At 36.5% G+C, this 15,441-nt stretch overlaps 1 protein-coding gene and 1 pseudogene across 3 annotated transcripts in view; one reads left to right on the top strand and one right to left on the bottom strand.

Moving 5' to 3' along the window:
• ZRANB3 (zinc finger RANBP2-type containing 3) overlaps positions 1-15,441 on the bottom strand; it is a 326,079-nt gene that overhangs the window by 252,122 nt on the left and 58,516 nt on the right. The gene's annotated exons all lie outside the window — the stretch shown is intronic.
• Positions 4,889-5,015, top strand: LOC122903709 (annotated as a pseudogene).

Genomic DNA, 15,441 nt, shown 5'->3' with positions numbered 1-15,441 from the left:
ATCTCCCATTACACACATTTTTCTTGCAAGGTGATGTTGACTCTCCTCCTTAAATTAGGTGGGCCTGTAACTACAACCAAAATAACACTAGGTGGGGGCGCCTGGGTGGCTCAGTGGATTAAGCCGCTGCCTTCGGCTCAGGTCATGATCTCAGGGTCCTGGGATCGAGTCCCGCATCGGGCTCTCTGCTCAGCAGGGAGTTTGCTTCCCTCTCTCTCTCTCTGCCTGCCTCTCCATCTACTTGTGATTTCTCTCTGTCAAATAAATAAATAAAATCTTAAAAAAAAAATAACACTAGGTGGTTTTTGATGAGGGAGCAGGAGGCTGGCTGAGGACAGAGCAAAAGCTGGCGCCTTGCACCCCCTCTCCACCTGCTCCCTTCCATATGTGTAGCATTCCTCAGGCACCCCTGACTGCCATAAAATGATAAATAGTTAACTTGCAGGGATCACAATCCTGCAGAACAGGAATCTCCCTTGCTCTACAGATGTCCTAGAGATCTAAACAGGGAGGTTACCTTATCAATATCACAAATTTCCAGAGGCAAATAACTCTCAGTTCCTGAAGCCCTGATGTCTCCCTCCCCACCATAAACTGGAGGAGGCTGAGGTAGAAGGGAATGTAAATGATAGCAGAATCGTAATACCCCACCAAGAATCTCCCAACTATCTTGATGTTAATGCCTGACCTAAAGACGACATTGATCAAGCCATACGGGCAAGCCCCCCCCCCCACTCCCTGGCACCTTGTAGGCCCTCCTTAACATGTGAAAACTCTGTTGAAACCTCCCATCCCTTCTCCTCACCTTCCCCCAACCGCAAGGTATATAACATGCCTACCCTCACAACCCAGGGCAGCAGCTCTTCCTGCCCACGGGCACTGTCCCCTGCTTTAATAAACCACCATTTTGCACCAAAGATATCTCAAGAATTCTTTCTTGGTCATCGGCTCCGGACCTCAGCCCACCGAACCTCATCTAGGTTCTAGAACTTCATCAGTTTTGACTTTGGAGACTATTATATAAAGGTATGCAGCTTCTGCCTAATCCTGTTAAAATGCTTGTTCTTAGAATTCGTCACCATGATGTGAGGGTTTGAAGAGATCCCAGCCAAGAGTCAGAACCAACTACAAGAGAGATGACTAAGAAAACCTTCAAGATGACTGCAGGCCCACTGCTATCTGACTACAACTGCAGGAGAGAACTTGAATGGGAACTGATTCTCTGAGCTTAGCTACCTCTCCGAACCAGTAGATATAATAAAACAGTAATAAAACAGTAACTCCTGTTTTAAGGTACTAAGCTTCGTGGCAATTTATTATGCAGCAAAAGATAATCCAAATAATAACAATCACTTAGTACCAATCTGTGTTGGGCACCATGCCAAATGCTGTACTATTATCATTTTATTTCACCCACACAACTGTTTAACGAGTAGGTGTTATTATTACCCACTTTTTGTAATAAGCAAAATGAGATTAACAGAGGCTAAATATAAGGCCATAGTAAGTGGTAGAGCTGGTTACTAAAACAAAGAACTCCCTTCCTTCAAAGTTTTTTTGCATTAGATATTTTTTATGATTATAATAACAACTGTAATAACTCATTTACCGAGAGCTTATATGCTAGTCACTTTTTGAAGTATTTCACATGTACTAATAACATCCTATAGAATGGAGGTATTATCATTATTTTCCTTTTATAGATTAGAAAGTTGAAACAGAGAACTTAATTTGCCCAAAGTCAAATAGCTAATTAGTCTATGGGCCACCATTTTAATTGAAGCAATAAAGCTTCAGACCCTTTTCATTTCACTTTTATATTATTCTTACAATTATACAAAAGGTTTCAGCTAGAGACAACATTTATCCTCCACCTAAAACAACCAAAAAAACCATGCAAAAAAAAATACATAAGTATATATTTTTAAAGATTTATTTATTTATTTTAGAGAGAGAGCGCAGCAGGGAGGGGTAAGGGGAGAGGGAGAGTCTTAAGCAGACTCTGCACTGAGCACAGTGCTCAATCCCATAACCCTGAGGTAACGACCTGAGCTGAAACCACGTGCCAGACCCTTAACTGACTGATCCACCCAGGCGACCTGCAAACAAAACAATGGATTTTAAGACACTGCACATGAGACAAAAAAGGATAGTGATTTCTGAAGGACAAGTCAAATGACATCAGCCCTACAAGTGCTAAAGGTTATTACACGGACAGAACTTCCAAGAGCAGCACTCTGGTAGTCTTCACAGTCTCCTTGAGCTGAGATGGTACTAGGAATGTGGGGAGACCAAGATCAAATTTCATAGGGCTGAACAAAGAAGAGGAAAGAGCTGCCGAAAGAGAGAGCTTCAGAGATCTGTAGAGGATCCTCTCTTTGTCCAAGTACTGATCAGGGAATGTCCGAATCCAAGGAAACACTCACTTGAAATATCAGAGAGAAAAACCTCCAGATCAGGAATGCTTTCTGCCATAATTCATGAATGCTGGGAACTCAGAATGGTCTTGCTTCATAGCAAGGCAAAATTAGCTCTAGAATCAACACTGCTTTGGTCCTACTTGACAAACTTTTTAAAAAGACCCAAAAGAATCAAACCACTTCTAGATAAATTAGCTGGGTCCTAGAACAAAGCTCAAAAATATTTGTAAGAATACAAAAATATCTAGGGGCACCTGGGTGGCTCAGTGTGTTAGAGCCTCTGCCTTCGGCTCAGGTCATGATCCCAGGGTCCTAGGACTGAGCCCTGCATCGGGCTCTCTGCTCAGCAGGAAGCCTGCTTCCTCCACTCTCTCTCTGCCTGCCTCTCTGCCTACTTGTGATCTCTGGTTGTCAAAAAAATAAATATTTATTTGACATTTATTTATTTATAAATTTATAAATATTTATAAATAAAATAACATTTATTTATAAATATTTATTTATTAAAATATTTATTTATAAATAAAATATTTGTTTATAAAAATAAATTTGACATTTATTTATTTATAAATAAAATCTTTTTTAAAAAGAATATAAAAATATCTAATAGAACATGCCTCTGCTGTTAAAATACTTTGATTTTTCTTTGTCATTATTTTTGTTAGAACTGCAGTCACCCATATGTTAATTAGGGTGGGCATGGCTGTAATAGCAAATAGACCCCAAAGTGTCTAAGTATTCAACTAAGAAAGAAATCTATTTCCCAATTACATAGTAATACAACAGGGTTGTCTCTGAATGGTAAGCACCTCTTGTCCATCTAATTTAAGCACACAGAGGATCTGCCATTATCTAGCTTTTCCATCTTGCTGGCAGAAGGGGAAAGTGAAGGAATACATTCAGAAAGTCTCTTTTGCTATTATTTCATTGCTTAGACTTCAGTCAAATGACTTGACTTTTACCTAGAAGAAAAGTGAGGAAATGCATCCAGCTGTATACCCAAGAAGAAAAGGAAATGGAATTGGGGTGAATAGCTATCAGTCTTGTCAGAGCCATTCTGTTAAAGCACTATTTATAACAATCTGTTTCTAAAGGAAAGATGGGAGGGAGTTGCTTTGAGGCAGACTATGTCAATCTAGTTAATCTTATAGGTGAGGGAATTCTCATTCATCCTGGAAGTTTCCAGCTACCTAAAATTCAGGTGATTTTTCCAAGAAATCTAGAAAGCCACACTTAGACCACTGCATTATGTGATGCCTGGCAAAGATTTTCAGGTAGGTGGGATGTACAAGAGTGAGGTAAAAAGTCTATTCCTAGAGATCTCAAGCTACCACTCCATTAATTATCTCTGAGTCTCTTTCTGATTCAATAATCTGTCACCTCGAACATTAGAACACCTTTCAAATGGTCCCTACCTTTTGAAACAGATGACTGGAAGGGGCAAGTATGGGGGAAAAAATCAGTAAATCCAGTATTTTTTTTTTATTTATTTATTTGACAGAGAGAGATCACAAGTAGGCAGAGAGGCAGGCAGAGAGAGAGAGAGGAGGAAGCAGGCTCCCTGCTGAGCAGAGAGCCTGATGCGGGACTTGATCCCAGGATCCTGAGATCATGACCTGAGCCGAAGGCAGCGGCTTAACCCACTGAGCCACCCAGGCGCCCCTAAATCCAGTATTTTTAAATTGAGATACAATCCACACACTACAAAACGAACTCTTTTAAACTGCACAATTCAGTGATATTTAGTATATTTACAAGGTTGTACAACAATCAATGAATTTATATATAACTATATATATAATTTATATATAATTATATAATTTCACAGGAATTTATATATAATTATATATTAAATATATATTTAATATATGATTATATAATTTCACAAGAAATTATATATATATGCAATCATATATGTGGTCTTTTTTGCCGGCTCCATTAATTCATTATATTTTCGAGATTCATCCATGTTGCAGAGTATACAGTACTTCATTCCATTTGAAGATGAATAATATTCCATTGTATGGATATACAACTTCATTCATGAATTTATCAGTTAACAGGCATTTCTCTTGTTGCAAAAAATGGGAGTCCATATATCTTTTCAAGTCAGTGTTTTCATTTTCATTGGATAAATACTCAGAAGTGGAATTGTCTGAATATACAGTAGTTCTATTTTTAATTTTTTGAGGAACCTCCATACTGTCTTCCATGGTGGTGGTACCAATTTACACTCCTACCAATAGTGCCCATGGTTCCCTTTTCTTCACAACCTCACCAATACTAGTTTTGTTAGATTGTTTTTTTAAATCATTTTGAAATATCCATTCCAAATGTGAGGTGGTACCTCATTGTGGTTTTGATTTGCATTCCTCTGATAATCAGTGATTTTGGACATCTTTTCATGTTCCTTTTGGCCATCTGTATGTCTTTGTTGAAAAAATATCTATTCAAATATTCTGACCACTAGCTTTGTGCAGTGGCAGTATCATAGCCAATGAGGTTTATCCGAGGCGTGATTATTGCTAATTGAAAACTTTTCCCAAATATTCTGACCATTTTTTAATCAGGATGTATGTTTGTTTTTCATATTGAGTTTTAGGAGTTCTTTATATATTTTGGATATTAACTCCTCATCAGATATATAATGTGATATATGATGTGAAAATATTTTCTTCCATTTGAAAAATTACCTTTTCATTTTGTTGATGTTTTTCTTTGCTGTGCAGAAAGTTTTAAATTTTATATAGTCCTACTTATTTATTTTTTGCTTCTGTTGCTTATATTTTTGGTGCCAAAAAAATCAATGCCAAGATCAATGTAATGGAGCTTACTGCCTATGCTTTCTTCTAGGAGTTTTATGGTTTCAGGTCTTACATTCAAGTCTTTAATCCATTTTATGATTTTTTTTCTTTAATCTACTTTAGGTTAATTTTTGTATATGGTATAATAGAGTGCTCCAGTTTTCTCAATACCAATAGAGACTGTGATTTTCCCATTGTATATTCTTATATCTTTTACAGGAGATTAATTGATCATATAGGTTCATGTGTTTATTTCTGTACTGCATTCTGTTCCATTGATCTATGTGGCTCTTCCTTATGACAGTACTATACTGTTTTGATTTCTGCAGCTTTGAAATACAGTTTGAAAAAAAAAAAAAAGAAATACAGTTTGAAATCAAGGAGTGTGAAGCTTCCAGCTTTGTCCTTCTTTCTCAAGACTGCTTTGGCTACTCAGGATCTTTTGTGGTTTCAGACAAATTTTAGGATTGTTTATTTCAGTGAAAAATGCCACTGGAATTTTGATAGGGAATGCACTGAATCTGTAGATTGCTTTGGAAAGTGGACATTTTAACAATATGGATTCTACTAACACAAGTGGATGAAATATCTTTCCGCTGGTTTGTGTTTTCTGCAATTTCTTTCTTTCTTAAAAAATTTTTATTCATTTATTTGACACAGACAACGAGAGCACAGCAGGGGGAATGGCAGGCAGAGGGAAAGGGAGAAGCAGGCTTCCTGCAGAGCAAGGAGCCCAAAGCAGGACTTGATCCCAGGACCTTGGGTTCATGACCTGAGGTGAAGGCAGACATTTAACCAACTGAGCCACCCAGGCGCCCCTTCAATTTCTTTCATTAACACCTTATCATGTTAATAAGATCACAGTTGAGCTGAAACCAGTGTAAAGGTCTTCCACCTCCTTGGCTAAAGTTATTCCTGGGTATTTTTACTCTTTTTGATGCAATTGTAAAAAGTGTTGTTTTCTTAACTTCTCTGAGACTTCACTATTAGTATATAGAAATGCAGTAGATTTTCATATACTGATTTTGAATACTGTAGCTTTACTGAATTTATTGACTGGTTCTAACAGTTTCTTGGTCTAGTCTTTAGCAGTTTCTATATAAAATGTGATTTCATCTGTAAATGTGACAATTTTATTTCTTCCTCTCCTATTTGCATGATTTTATTTCTTTTTCTTGTCTAATTGCTCTGGCTAGGACTTCGAAAACTATGTTGAATAAAGTGGAAAAGTAGACTTCCTTCTATTGTTCTTGATCTTAGAAATCTTTCACCTTTTGACACTGAGAAAGATTTTGGCTCTTGGCTTGTCATATATGGCTTTTATTACATTGATGTACATTCCCTCTATACTCACTTTGTTTAGAGTTTTTATCATGAACTAATGCTGAATTTTATCAAATGTTTTTTTCAGCATATACTAAGATGCTCATATGATTTTTATCCTTCAGTTTGTTAATGTGGTGTATGACACTGATTGATCTTCAGATGTTGAAATATCCTTGCATTTCTAGAATAAATCCCACTTGACCATGGTGTATGATCCTTTTTTTTTTTTTTTTTAAGATTTTATTTATTTGAGTGAGAGAGAGAACACACATGAGTGAACATAAGTGTGGTGAGGGGCAGAGAGAGAGGGAGAAAGAAAATCTTAAGCAGAATCCCCATCAAGCAAGGAGCCCAATGTGGGGCTTGATCCATGACCCTGAGATCATGACCTGAGTGGAAATCAAGAGTTGGCCAATTAACCAACTGAGCCACTCAGGTGCCCCAATCTTTTTTCTTCAAAGATTTATTTATTTATTTATTTATTTATTTATGAGAGAGCACAGTGGGGAGGGCAGAGGGAGAGGGAGAGAAAATCTCAAGCTGTGCTAAGTGTGGAGCCCAACACAGGGCTCAATCTCACAACTCTGAGATCACAACCAGAGCTGAAATCAGGAGCTGAATGCTTAACTGACTGTGCCACCCAGGCTCCCCAGTATATGATCCTTTAGTGCTCAATGTGGCTTTCTAATATTTTATTGGATTTCTACATCTGTGTTAGTCAGGAATATTGGCCTTTAATTTTGTTTCCTTATAGCATCCTTGCGTGGTTTTAGAATCAGGGTAACGTTTGTATTATAAAATAAGTTTGGAACCATTCTCTCCTCTGTTGTTTGAAGAGTTTGAGAATAATTGGTATTAACTCTTCTCTGCAGACTTGGTAGAATTCAACAGTGAAGCCATCTGGTCATGGACTTTTATTTGGAGGTTTTTGATTACCTATGCAATCTCCTTACTAGTAATCCATCTGTTCAGATTTTCTACTTCATAATTCATTCTTTATCCATTTAATCTAGGTTGTCCAACTTCTTGGCATACAATTGTTCATAGTAATCTATTATGATCCTTTGAATTTCCATACCTTTCATTTCTGATTTCATTTGTAGGAATTTTGAAACAGGGAAATAAGAGTTTTTCCTTTTCAAAATTGTTTTGGTTATTCTGGGCACCTTATTCTATACGAATTTTAGGACCAGCTTGTCAATTCTAAAAAAAAAAAAAAAGAGGTAGCCAGAATCTTGACAGAGATTGCACTGAATCTGAAATATAGATTGGTTTTGGATGTACTGTTCTGAAATATCTATCAGATGTGCAAATGGAGATGTTACAAAGTCTAGAGTTCACAGAAGACTTTTATTTTATACTATGTTAATTCCTCAATAACATATGATAGGTACTACAGGGATACTGACCACTACTGAAAAACAGTGATGCAAATTTCAATCAACATGACTTGGAATCTGAAAAATTTATGATAAAAAATAGAAATCTATTGTAACACTTTAATATTAAAAAAAATAAAAACATCTTGTATTAAATTCAATAGTATCACTTGATGTGAAGTTGGGGTCTGGGAGCAAACAAGCAAGACAGAATTCTTGAGATGTTTTCAATGCAAAAAGGTGGTTTTATGGGGCACTGGTGGCTCAGTTGGTTAAGCATCTGCCTTTGGCTCACGTCATGATCTCAGAGTCCTGGGATCAAGCCCTATATCAGGCTCCCTGCTCAATGGGAAGCCTGCTTCTCCCCCTCCTTTCCACTGCCCCTGTTTGTGCTCATGCATGCTCTCTCTCTCTTTCTCAGTCAAATAAATAAATAAATAAATCTTATTTTTTTAAAGGTGGTTTTATTAAAGCATGGAGACAGGACCTGTGTGCTGGAAAAGCTGCACTGGGATAATGAGTAACTGGTTATATACTTCTTAGTTTGTAGGGGTTAGGGATAGCTTAAATCTCTAAGGAATTTGGAAGCAAGACTTCATTGACCTTGAGGGGCTAGCTGCTATTAAGATAAGGTTATTTGCCACAGTCTAGTTAAACATAAGTCATGAGACCCTTCAGATACAGATCACTGGGCCATATGTTTGAAGGATGACTACTAACATATATCCTGGGTGGGGGCAGGGTAGAGATAAAGGACGTTTCCAAAGGAACTTCAGTAGTTTAAAGAAGACTTACAGGATCCTGGAAGTCCGGTTAATGAGAAGCTAAGGTGGTTTTTTGCCTTTAGTAAAGTATTAACATTAAGGCAGCTATAAGTTTCTTGAGGAATGTCATTATACCTGTTTTAAGTATTTGTCAGTGGGCTGCAAGCTGTAAGGAGATTTAATTTTACCAACATTTCTTTTGCCCTTGTTCTCCACATCATCACTAATATTCTATTTTTTAATTTGGGTTGTAGGTTGACAATGCTAATTTTATTACTTTGCTTTATTAGAAACACCTTACATATGCTATTTTGAATGTACTGAAGTGTTTGAATATAGCCTGGAAATGGCAGAGTTGGTGGGGGGGGAGGTGGGAAGCAACAGTATGATGGTTAACTTTATAGCTCAACTTCACTGAGTCATGGGTTGCCCAGAAATTTGGGCAAAAGTTCAGGGTGTGTCTATGAGGGTATTTCTGAATGAGAGCAACATTAGAATCAGTTGACAAAGTAAAGCATATTGTTCTCCCTAATCAGAGTAGGCCCTATTAAGTCACTTAAAAGCCTGAATAAAACAAGGGGCCCCTGGTGGTACAGTAGGTTGAGCATCTTGATTTCAGCTTAGATCTTCATGTCAGGGTCATGGGTTCAGGTCCCATGTTAGAACCCACAGTGGGCCCCACAGTGGGCATGGAATCTACTTTTAAAAAAAAAAAAAAAGTGCCTGAACAAAACAAAAAGGTTAACCTTTCTACAAGAAAACAGATCACCTACTGCCTATCTTCAAGCAAAGACGATAGTTTTTTTGTTTTGTTTTGTTTTGTTTTGTTTTGTTTTGTTTCATAATTGGACTTGAATTGAAACATCAGCTCTTCTTAGGTCTCAAGCCTGTATCTTAGGGACCACAACTTATAGCTTTGGCTCTCCTGGTTCTCTCACCTTCAGATGTGGACTAACTACGTGATCAACTCTCCGGTCTCCAGCTTGTCAACTGCAGATCTCAGGACTTTTTGGCCTCCATAACATTTGTAAGCCAATCCCTCATAATAACTACTGACCAAAATATAGATATGCTCTTGGTTCTGTTTCTCTTGAAAACCCAAATACAGATTTGAAGGGAAAAATAAAACTGATCAAGAGAAGTTAAGTAAGGGGCGCCTGAGTGGCTCAGTGGGTTGAGACCTCTGCCTTCGGCTCATGTCATGATCCCAGAGTCAGCAGGGAGCCTGCTTCCTCCTCTCTCTCTGCCTGCCTCTCTGCCTGCTTATGATCTGCCTGTCAAATAAATAAATAAAATCTTTAAAAAAAAAAAAAAAAGAGATAAGTTAAGTAAATTGCTCAAGGTTAAATACATAATTAACATTAGAACAAAACTGGAACCCAGGTCTCTTAGCTCCTAATCCAGCAGACAGACATTGTGGTTAAGAAATTCTAATTTTAGGTTTATTGAAACCTTTTTTCCCCAACCATATTACTCCTCTTGAATAACTGAAAAGGAAAAAAAAAGTTAGTGTTCATGACTTTTTCTTACTATATGACAGATTCTCAGATTCCCAGAATTAACAAAATCTTAATAATCTAACAATGGAATTGGTAATTACATAAGAAATATAAGCATTCTACTTTGTTAACTCCTTCTACCTCATTCTTCTCTCAGGTAAAACACAAGATTATTCTCATACACATGATATATTTTGGGCTGCAGTGCAATCAACATGCTAATAGAACTCATCTCTTCATCTCTTTTAATACATTTTCAGCTTATTCTGACAGTATTAGTACCCCACTCTGTCCAGAGTTAAGTCTAAGGTTTAAATAAAAGGGAAAAGAAAGAAGCATGCCCTGGACACAGAAGAATGAATATTACTACAAATACCTACCAAAAATGTCCTATTATCATTCTGTTGAAGAGAGCCCCTGAGAGAAAAAAACCAGAGTCCTTTGCTCCAAGGAAAAATTGTGATTCTCTGATTTAAAAAAAAAAAAAAAAAGTTATTTAACTTTCTTTTAAAATCAGAAAAGAAAAAAAAAAAGGTCCAAAAAAGTACTGAACAAAGGACTTTAAGAACTGAACAAAGAAAAAAGTTTTCCTCCAGTTCTCAGGCCAAAACCTCTTTAGAAATTCTCCTTATGAAGAAAACTGTTTAACAGTGTAGTCATCTTTAGCAGACTCTATTCAAAATTTCAACATAATCTGCTGGAATATGGACAAGGAAAAGAAAAGAGAAAAAGAAATCAGCGGGTTGAATTATTTCCAATAATCTGACAGTGGTAATAAAACTTTTTAAATTAAAAGAAGAATTTAAAGTATCAAATCTTTAGTTGATTTATCCCAAACAATAAAGTTTAAAAACTTGGGTCTCAAGTCTTTTTCCCCCATTATCTTCACCATGTTGTTATATACATACAACCAACATCAGTAACATTTCTCACTTTACAAAATCACTTGAAACAGAAAGGGAGATACATCAGAATATTCAGAGGGTGGGAAGGTGATCAATGTGGGGTGGGAGAAGCAACATAGGTAAGATTTTAAGACTTCTCTTCCTGACCTGGCTAAGATTTATTTCAAATTTTTTATAAATGCAGCCACAAAAACTCCTTACTGCAATTATTATTTTTATTTTCCTGTCTACTGCTTAAACAGCAAATTGACCAAATGGCTAGCAACTTATGAACTTAAAATTTTCCACCCAGCCAAAAGCATTATTATTATTTTAAACTTCCTATTTAATGATTTTTGCATAAAATAAACCGAAGTAAGTTTAGTTTTATAAGGTCTCTGCTATCCGAGTAAGGCAATTTCTTATTTCCTTTACAAATAGCCAAGTGTTTAATTTAATAAATTGTACTCCTTGCTCCAATAAGGCTTCTCAGGACCAAACTGAATGAAGTACCTTATTTTTGACTTAAAATAAACATCTAACATGTATGATTTGTATCTAACACAAACTATTAGCCTAAAGGGTTATTATAGAGCTATGCTGTCCATTATGGTAGCCATTAGATAAAACCTAAATTAATTAAAATTAAATTAAATTAAAAATTCAGCCCCCGATGAGGGCAGCACCAATGCTTACTACATAACTTGCTAACAGCACACCCCACCCATGTTTTATGCTGTGAACATGCCCCCTCTAGCCAAGCCTCGGTTCCAGGTCTCCTCCCAAAGCAGATCTGGGCAAACTTTGCACACATCACATGCCTCCACATGGACTTCTATATAAATCCACTGCCTCAAATTGTCCTGGCAGCTGCAGATCCCCTTATTCAGCAATCTGGTGCAAAGCTTGCTGGCACTGGGCAATTCACCGCCACATTATCCTATAGACCTTCCCCTTCCACAAGCCCTTGGCTGGAATCTATTCAAAGTGGTGTCACAAACCTGGCAATGTGCAAGCAGCCCTGATGGCAGCCAGTACCATTCCAAAGTGACTCCTGCCCCAGGGGCAAGGGAAATATAATCACAGTCTAACTGAGGCCCCAGCAGACATGAGGTCTGATGGTAGGCCCTGCCCACCAACAAAAGCTTCTCAGGGGATAACACAAGGAAAGTGCCCTGTAGTTTGGAGCTCTGCATTTCTGGCAAATGCCTGTTTAGACTCAACTTTAGCCCAGGGAGGACCCATACTTGCCCACCAACAACATGAGGACCAATCCCTGTCCACAACAGGAAAAGAGAGCCATGGTAGACAACTGGTCTGAAGGGAAAAGCAATTGAGCCACAACAGCAGGGTACACACAACACATAGAGGAAATATCCCTAAAGTGTCAGGTCCTGGTAAAGAGGGGACACTACACAGAATCCACTACAAGATTCTACCTTCATAAAGGTCACTACTTTCAAGAGCAAGAGACACAGATGACTTTCTTAACACATAGAAAAAGACAATATAAAGCAAGAGAAGAAAGGAACAGAGAAGTACATAAACAACCATCGAAAAGCAACAAAATGGCAATAAGTAGACACTTATTACTAATCACTGTGAATGAGGACACCTGGATGACTCAGTTGGTTAAGCATCTGCCTTTGGCTCAGGTTATGATACCAGGTCCTGGGATACAGTCCTGCATTGGGCTCCATGTCTGACTCTTCCTCTCCCCACTCCCCATTCATGCTCTTTCTAACTCTCTCTTTCTCTCTCAAATAAATAAAATCTTTTGAAAAAATAATTACTGTGAATGTAAATGGACTAAATGCTATAATCAAAAGACACAGGGTGAATGAATGGATAAGGAAGCAAGACTATCTATAGCCTACCTACAAGACACTCATTTGAGATCTAAAGACATATGTAGATTCAAAGTGAAGGGATACATTTTTCATGCAAGTGTAAGTGAAAAGCCAGGGCAGCAATACTTAACATGGGACAAACAGACTTTTCAAAAAGTATACAAGAGACAGAGAGACACTATATAATCATAAAGGGAACAATCCAACAAGAAGATAAAACAATTGTAAATATTTATGTACCCAATATGAGAATACCCAAATACATAAAACAGTTAATAACAAACATAAAGCATCCGAGAGACAGATCATTCAAACAGAAAATCAACAAGGAAATAGTGGCTTTGAGTGACACACTGGACTTGATGGATTTAACAGATATACTCAGAACATTCCATCCATAAACAGCAGAATACACATTCCTTTCAACTGCACATGGAACACTCTCCAGAACTGATCACATATTAGACCACAAAACAAGCTTCAACAAATTCAAAAAGATCAAAATCATACCATGCACCTTTTCTGACCACACAGTATGAAATGAGAAATCAACTGCAACAATCTGGAAAGAGCATAAATACTTGGAGGTTAATAAACAATTAATGGCTCAACCAAGAAATCAAAGAAATAAAAAATCACATGGAGACAAATGAAAAAGAAAACATTGTTCCAAAATCTTTGGGATGTTGTTAACAACTGTTCTGAGAGGGAAGTTTATCACAATACAGGCCAATCTCAAGAAGCCAGAAAAATAAAAAACACAACCTAATCTTACACCTGAAGGAGTTACAATTAGAGCAAAGAAAACCCAAAACCACTAGAAGGCAGGAAATAATAAAGATTAGAACAGAAATAAATGAAATAGAAACTAAAAAACAGTAGAACAAATCAACAAAACCAGGAGCTGGTTCTTTGAAAAGATCAAAAAAATTGAAAAACCTTTAACCAAACTTAAATAAAAAAAAAAAAAAAAGAAAGAAAGAAAGAAAGAAAAAGAAATAAGACCCAAGTAAATAAAATCAGAAACGAAAGAAGAGAAATAACCAACACCATAGAAATACAAGAGATTATAAGAAAATATTATGAAAAATTATATGACAACAAATTGGACCACCTAGAAGAAATGGGTAAGTTCCTACAAACCTCCCAAACTGAATCAAGAAGAAACAAAATATAGATAGACTAATCAATTACCAGAAACGGAAGTGAATCGGTATTCAAAAAAACTCCCAAAAAACAAAAGCCCAGGACAAAATGGCTTCACAGGTAAATTCAACCAAACATTTTAAAAGAGTTAATTAATACCTATGTTTTCTCAAAATATACCAAAAAGCAGAAGATGAAGGAAAGCTTCCAAATTCATTCTATGAGGCCAGTGTTAACCTGATAACAAAACCAGGTAAAACACTACAAAAAAGGGAGAACTATAGGCCAGTATCTCTCATAAACATAGATGCAAAAAACTTCAAAAAATATTGGCAGTATGAATCCAACAATGCATTAAAAAAATCATTCACCATAATCAAGTGGTATCAAGTGTCATATTCCTAAAATGCAAGGGTGGTTCAATATTTGCAAATCATCAATAAGATAAAGGATAAAAACCATATGATCACTTTAGTAGATTCAAAAAAAGCATTAAACATAAAGTACAACATGTATTCATGATAAAAACCCTCAACAAAGCCGATCTAGAGGAAACATCCCACAATATAATAAAAACCATATAGGAAAATCCCATAGTTAACATCATGCTCAATGGGGAAAAACTGAGAGCTTTTCCTCTTAGATCTGGAACAAGCTGAGGATGTCTACTTTCCTATTATTCAACATACTACTGGAGGTCCTAATCACACCAATCAGACAAGAAAAAGGAATAAAAGGCATCCAAATTGATAAGGAAAAAGTAAAACGTTCACTACTTGCAGACGACTTTGCATCTACTTGCAGATGAAATAAAATTATAAATAGAAAATCCTAAATATTCTATGAAAATACTACTAGAATTGATAAATGAATTCAGTAAGGTCACAGGATACAAAATCAATATACAGAAATCTGTTGCATCCCTATACATTAATAATGAAGCAGCGGAAAGAAAAATTAAGAAAATCCCATTTACAATTGAACGAAAAATAACAAAATACATGGGAATAAGCTTAGCCAAGAAGGTGAAAGACCTGTACTCTAATCACTATAAAATCTTCATAAAAAAAACTGAGGATGACACAAACAAATGGAAAAATATTCCATGCGCATGCATTGGAAGCACGAGTATCGTTAAAACGTATGTATTACCCAAAGCAATCTACATATTTAATTCAATGCCTATCAAAATAACAACAATATTTTCCCAGAACTAGAACAAATAATGGTAAAATTTACATGGAACCACAGAAGTCCTGAATAGCCAAAGCAATCTTGAAAAATAAAAACAAAACTAGAAGTATCATAATCCCAAATTTCAAGACATACTACAAAGCTATAGTAATGGCACAAAAATAGACACATAGAT

The sequence above is a fragment of the Neovison vison genome, chromosome 3, assembly GCF_020171115.1.
Source record: "Neovison vison isolate M4711 chromosome 3, ASM_NN_V1, whole genome shotgun sequence".
Classification (NCBI taxonomy): domain Eukaryota; kingdom Metazoa; phylum Chordata; class Mammalia; order Carnivora; family Mustelidae; genus Neogale; species Neogale vison.
The sequence above is the reverse complement of the archived record's forward strand: the minus strand, read 5'-3'. Positions and strand labels throughout refer to the sequence as shown.